This window comes from Nelumbo nucifera, chromosome 7 (assembly GCF_055504915.1).
Source record: "Nelumbo nucifera cultivar China Antique chromosome 7, China Antique-T2T, whole genome shotgun sequence".
Classification (NCBI taxonomy): Eukaryota; Viridiplantae; Streptophyta; class Magnoliopsida; order Proteales; family Nelumbonaceae; genus Nelumbo; species Nelumbo nucifera.
Window position 1 is genome coordinate 3,250,410 of NC_142655.1, and position 6,386 is coordinate 3,256,795.

The window sequence follows — 6,386 nt, forward strand, 5'->3', positions numbered from 1 at the left end:
TAAGTTTTCTGATCATCGTTCTCTCATGTTTTGGAGGTGGTGGAGGCGGTGGTGACGTCGGGCTTTGGTTGGGTTCTCTATTGATATCTGCAGCAGGAGCTAATAACGCCATCTTCTCACCGGAGAACACCCAACAGGGAAGGAGACGTTTGAATTCAAGCAGAGTTCTAGGAGAAGAAAAGCTGTTCACTTGGTAAAAGATTTGAAATTGCGACTGCTGGAAATGCAACAGCCTCCACGGAAAAAGTCTAGACTGGGATGGATGGTTTCTATTCCAGCTTCTTTGTCCACCCGCAAATTTCATCTCAATCGATCTCTTCTTTGTTATTGAAATTTTTAGCTACTCTGGAATTGAATTTTGAGGGTTTTTTGCGGGTATTTTTTCTTCTTTATTGTCATTGTACAACACACCTTCATTCGAGTAAAGAATGACCGCTAGTGTGAGCTGAGGTTTGAGTCACCTTCGGTTTGTTGGAAAAAGAAAACTAGGAAGACCTTTGTAAGAAGAAGAAGAAGAAGAAGAAGGTAGCGCCGAAGTTCTCGCCACCGATGGTCGATGGCTTTTGAATGGACGGATGCTGGTGTGGTGTGCTCGCTGGTATGTGGGGTAGGGTTTGGTCGAGGAGAAACAGAAAATGGGAGGGGGGTTCAAACCGAGGAATTTTAAATAACTTGTTGTCATTTTGTGTCTGGTTTAACTGCACACTAAGTTAACGGTCGAAGGCCCGTTAAGGTTAGCATGTTTTTGCCCATATGATGTGGTCGTCTCTCATTGGTGGGTTCACGCATCCCGTGAACCCATGGGTTCGTAAAACGCAGAGTCGCCCAATTGTTGTGCTGGATGAACTGTCCTAGCAATGGTGCGGTTGATGTGATGTTGTATTGTTCACTTAAAAGAGTAATGACCATTAATAAAAAAACTATAGATACCATAATTTTGATACTAGGATATCATATCATTATTACATGTCTCTATATTGGATACGGTGTATGATGACTAGTTTAATAAAACTGTATATTACTATGTTTAGATTGTTTTTGAATTCTAATAAAAATTAAAAATTAAAATAAATAATTTAAAATTTAATTTTCCCATCAATTTATTCACCTTAGATGATGTATATTTTTTATTTTATGATTATATGTTAGAAATTAAAATATATTTATTATTTATATAAAATTATTAAATAAATAACATTTTTCGAATTTTTAATAATCGTATTGATACTTTAAGCCTTGCAAAAAACAATTATATGTGTAAAATGAAAACGTATTTATTATTTGAAAAATAGAGTAATTATTTATATAAAAATTCTAAATATATAAAATTTTCAAAAATTTTAACAAAATTTAAAAATTATAATTATAGAAATTGAAATATAATGATAATTATTGTATGATGTGTGCATGTTATACATAGAGTCTCAATATTGTTGATTGTAATGTTTTTTCTTTATATAACTTATTAAACTATGCATTTCTCATGTATTTATACCTTACTCATAGATTATTTAACCTTAGATTCAGTGTTATTAATGCATTTATGTGATTTGTATGCATTTTCCTAAAATATCAAAGCATTTTTATATTTTTCATCTGTATTAATGTGTTTCCAAAGCATATTCATACCTGTATCCAAATTGTCCAATACAATACCCAATACCAATATTTTGATCCTTGGTTATGGTGTTATGATGACTAGCAATTTTTTATCCCCTATGGTGCACCACATCGAAATATGGTTTTTGGATCTATTGCAAATATTCCAAAACAATAAATAAATAAATAAATAAAGGGGATGGAGTTCATTGTATTTGGAAACAAGTACTTGAGGTAAAAAAAATGGAATATGCCAACATGCACTTGATGGTTGAGAGCATTATCTTAAGGTGCATTTGAGATTGCTATATCTGAATGGAAGCTAAGAAAAATACAAATTAAAGCAACATACATGTTTTATGGGCTATTCCTTAAGCCCACCACAAAGAAGTTTTTTTTTTTTTTCGGTAAATAAAGTTCCATTGATAATCAAATCAGAACAGCACCATCCTCCTCTCCTTCCATGCCTTTGTGAAAAAAAAAAGATCGAGAACCACGGATTAGGAGATTTCTTATTGAAAATATGCTCATTTCTACCATTCCAAATGATCCATAGCAGCAAAGCAGTTTGGCTTAACAGATCTTCCTTTCTTGCTTTATTAACAGCACGAGAAAAAAAAAATCCAGCTTTCCAACCATTGATCAAAGCTTTCAATATTTTTTATATGGTCAGTGTTATAATTAAAGGAGGATCCGAACCAAAGTAGCTTTTTGCATGGTCACAAATAAAAAGAGCATGAATTACTGTTTCAGGCCCCCTTCTTGCAATAAGGTTCACTCCAACTGCTATAGCATTCCAAGCACATTTCTACAGAAAGTGTTTTATTTTTGGATCAATATTTAGTTTCCGTATTTCTTTCCACACTTTGGTACTAGGACTCCGAGTTTGGGTTTTGTTGTAGTGACTTGGTTACTTTGATTCATGATTTTTTTTTTCTTTTTTTTTTGCTAGAAAATAGACAGGTTTTACAGAGAACTTCCATGTGGAGACTCTTTCCAAATCAATCCGTCTTCCCACTCCCCAAAAGGCCAGGTTGATGCTTAGCCTTTGATTTGCTACTTCCTCTTGAAATTGTTTCTCACTATTCCAGTCTTCCAAGATCTGGTGTTTGGATCTATTAGGTCCTTGACCCAACAAATTTAATTTGATTGAAGTTTTGGTCCCAAGACCCTGAAGTTTAGACAGTTTTTCAACCAAGGGTCTCCCTAAATCTTGACCTTTGACCCTGAATTTATTTCCCAACAAGTCCCTTATATTTCTTTTCATGCCAAGATGCTCTGCTAACCTTCGTAGAGCGTCTCCAAACTTGGAGACAGGTATTTTTCCCTCTTAAATATTTGGCCTTCATAACTTTAATTAGCCCATAGATTGTTTTCCTTGGTAGAGAATCTCCAAACTTGTTTTGCTAGGAGTGCTAAGTTGAAGCAAAAGGGGTCTCTAAATCCGAGTCCCCCATCATTTTTGTTTATACTTATTGTGTCCTATTTTAGTCAGGCTAATTTTTTTTTCTTTTGTGTAGAATATGGTTTTTAAAACCGGCTTTGTGACCAAACCGGTCAGGGATCTGGTTATCGGGTTGAATGGTCCGACCATTCGAATCGAATGTTTGGCCCATTCTGACAAGAACATAAAAAAATTTTAAAAAATAAAAAACAATCAAAACCGTTCGAATGATTAACCGCCCAATTTAACGGTTTATTGACCAAAATCAACGGTTTTAGGGGAAAATCCAATTTTTAGGGAAAACGGAATTAATCACCTGACCGGTTCCCGATTTTTCTGATCCGACTGTCCAATCTAATCTGGTTTTGAAAACAACCTCACTAAAAACTCCTTTTGGCTTTAGCCATTTCTGAACAGATTTGTTTTGGTATGAGGAAACAAGACATTGGATAAGCAGGAAGGGCTGCAATGACTGATTTTAACATAACCTCTTGTCCAAGAAGTCTGTAATTTGGCAACATACAAAATGCCTCTAACATCAATTCTCACATAGACTTTCTTTTCCTCTTGCTCCTCACATACGTTGTTATTTATTATGATCGAATTTAATTATGAGTATGTACAAAAACTACCCTTATTGTTTGCAACCGATTTACTTAACCAACCTTTTGTATTGCCATCTATAAAGAGTCACATGACCATCTAAATCAAGTAAAAAATGTTTTAAGGGAATAGGCCCATGATTGCTTATTCTAAGAGTACCTCGTGTATTAGAAACATTTCTTGTGAATAATAAATATATGAGATGTTCCCAATGCATGATAGAATGTACATGTGAGGCACCTGTTTGAGGAGCAGATCCGGTCTCAGTGTTCTGTATGCATAAGGTGTGGATCCCATATGTGCCTATGTGTATAAACCTTGTTGTGTTCACTCTTGATAATCTACTTGGGTCTCTTTGTTTCTAAGTTCATCTGGACCCATATGCCCCTGCCGCGCGAAAAAAAGAAAGAAAGAATGAATGAAACCCCCCGGTGGTAGAAGGAGCAAATTAAAAAAAAAATACGAACTGAGCCACCATAAGTTGATCTCTCAGCTTGACTATGAACAATAACTTTATTACCTTTGCATGCACCTGGTAATGGGTAGGAGGGAATTGAAATAACCAAAAGCTAAAGCGTGAAAACCATCCCATCCCAAAGTAGAACTACCTAAGCTTTATTAGTGTTTAAAAGCCATTCGGGCTCAATCTTACCTGTATTCATTTTTAAAAGTTTATTTATTGCAAGTTCTGCTTTTGATGAAGTGCCATCTTTTCATTGCAGAATTAAAGTAAGGTCGTATCTCCTTTTCTTAGGGTTGAAGCTATCCAAGTTTAGTTCCAAAAGGGCCGGGCCGGGGTTGCTAATTAAGCATTTATATCATTATATATACAAGCATCTCCTTGAGTTATAACGTGGATTTGCACAAATGTGGAGCGACTAATTAACTTAATTAGCTTAATTCATGGGGGTTACAGGTGTTGAGATCGACTAATTAACTTAATTCATCTAGATCTCAAAGACGAACAACTCCATGCATGTTTGCATATATCAGTTTTTCCTATTAATTTATTACGAATTTTATTTTCAACCATGTCAGGGATTCATTTTGTCTGTGGTTATTGACTTATTGCTATTGTTGTTTTATTAATGAATCTTCTTTCTCTTGTTATATATTATCGTTTTGTTCATTTTTAAATCAGAAAAAAGCAAAACTTAAGTAAGACCATTCATGAATCTGGCCAAGTTAAACATATCCCAAAATTAAATGAATAAAGGAAAATTAGCTAGGTCTCCCTAGTTCCTACAATTAATTGTAGCCAGAATCATGTCTAGCATGGCCAAAAGATTCTTGTTTCCATCCAGTCATGCATGTCTAGTCCCAACAATGGTATTTTAAGCTTATTTTTGTTATATGTCTTTCTCTCGTATGGGCCAAGAAATTAAAGCTTATTATAATATATCTGTCAATGTTGATCAGAAAGTAATGTAGTTGAGCCATTTATATGTCCATATGGTGGACTCGGGAACTGTAGGCCTAGATGGTACCATCCATGAATCAGGATTAAGACTTAACAGCAGCCAAGAATTTCAACACACGTTGGCCCTCTAACTTGGTATAGATTGATGGAAATATGAGAGAGAGAGAGAGAGATTTGTCTTTCCATGGATTAACTAAAAATTAAATGGCTCCACCAACCCATGATCAACAGATACATGGCTGAAATTCGGACTACGATTGTTTCACATGAACTAATTAAGTACTGCGTTGCAGGTGGCGGAGGAAACTGGTGGAAGGATGATCAGACGTACGCTTTTCTTGACTGAATTGTTTGTACAACCTTAGTTTGTATCAAGTATTAAGTATTAATGTTCCAAAAGTAATGTATTACACATAAAGTTCTAGATATTGTTCAATTCCTCACGCAGACCTATGCCTGATTTTTTTTTTGGGTGCATTTAATGCTTAAGAATTCAATCTTACAACCTCTTGAGAAAGGGAGGGATAGAGAACAGAAGAGATGGATGATGGAGAGGAATTTCTCCATCACACTTTGTCTCTTATAAATGAATTAATGGATTTTTTTTTTCTCCCTTTGGCTTGTTCCGTGTCAACAATGCCAGTGAGGAAAGGACATCCACACTATTTTTTTTTTCTTTTTATGACACAACCGGGCTGAATTGGGTTCAAACAATTTGATTGCTTAATTATTTTAACAAACTGTCAATGAACCATTCAACCTAAAAGTTTAAGCTCTTAACTGAGGAATCTGAATAGGTTTTTATTCTTTAACATGCCCGCCCTTTATGTGAAAGCCTATCAGGCTTGGAACATGAACAAGTATAGGCCCACTCATACATTGTGTTAAAATTTAATTAATTATAATAGAGACAAAGTGAATCAAACACTAAACCATTTGGTCAAGTGGGCTCTAATACCATGTCAGTGAACAACTAAATTTATTAGGCTTGAGTATGGTAATCTTTGGCTTACTGTAATTGACATGAAGTGATAAAAAGTGATTTAACCACCTATAATTTAACAATAAATATGACATTCAACAGAATAAAATGACAAAATAGGATTCATGTTGGGGGGAGGGGGGTATCTTCACCTTTAAGATCCAATTCTGTAATCTGTATAACTCACAGGTTTGAACAATTCAAAGTAACCAGATGACCATACTGTTGAACCGTCAACTGCAAAGCAAAATGGTTTGCTCTCTGGATCGGTTGTTAGAGGATTACCATAAAAACAAACCACGAGGCAGTCATCTACTTGTAATGTTGTATGATGCAGC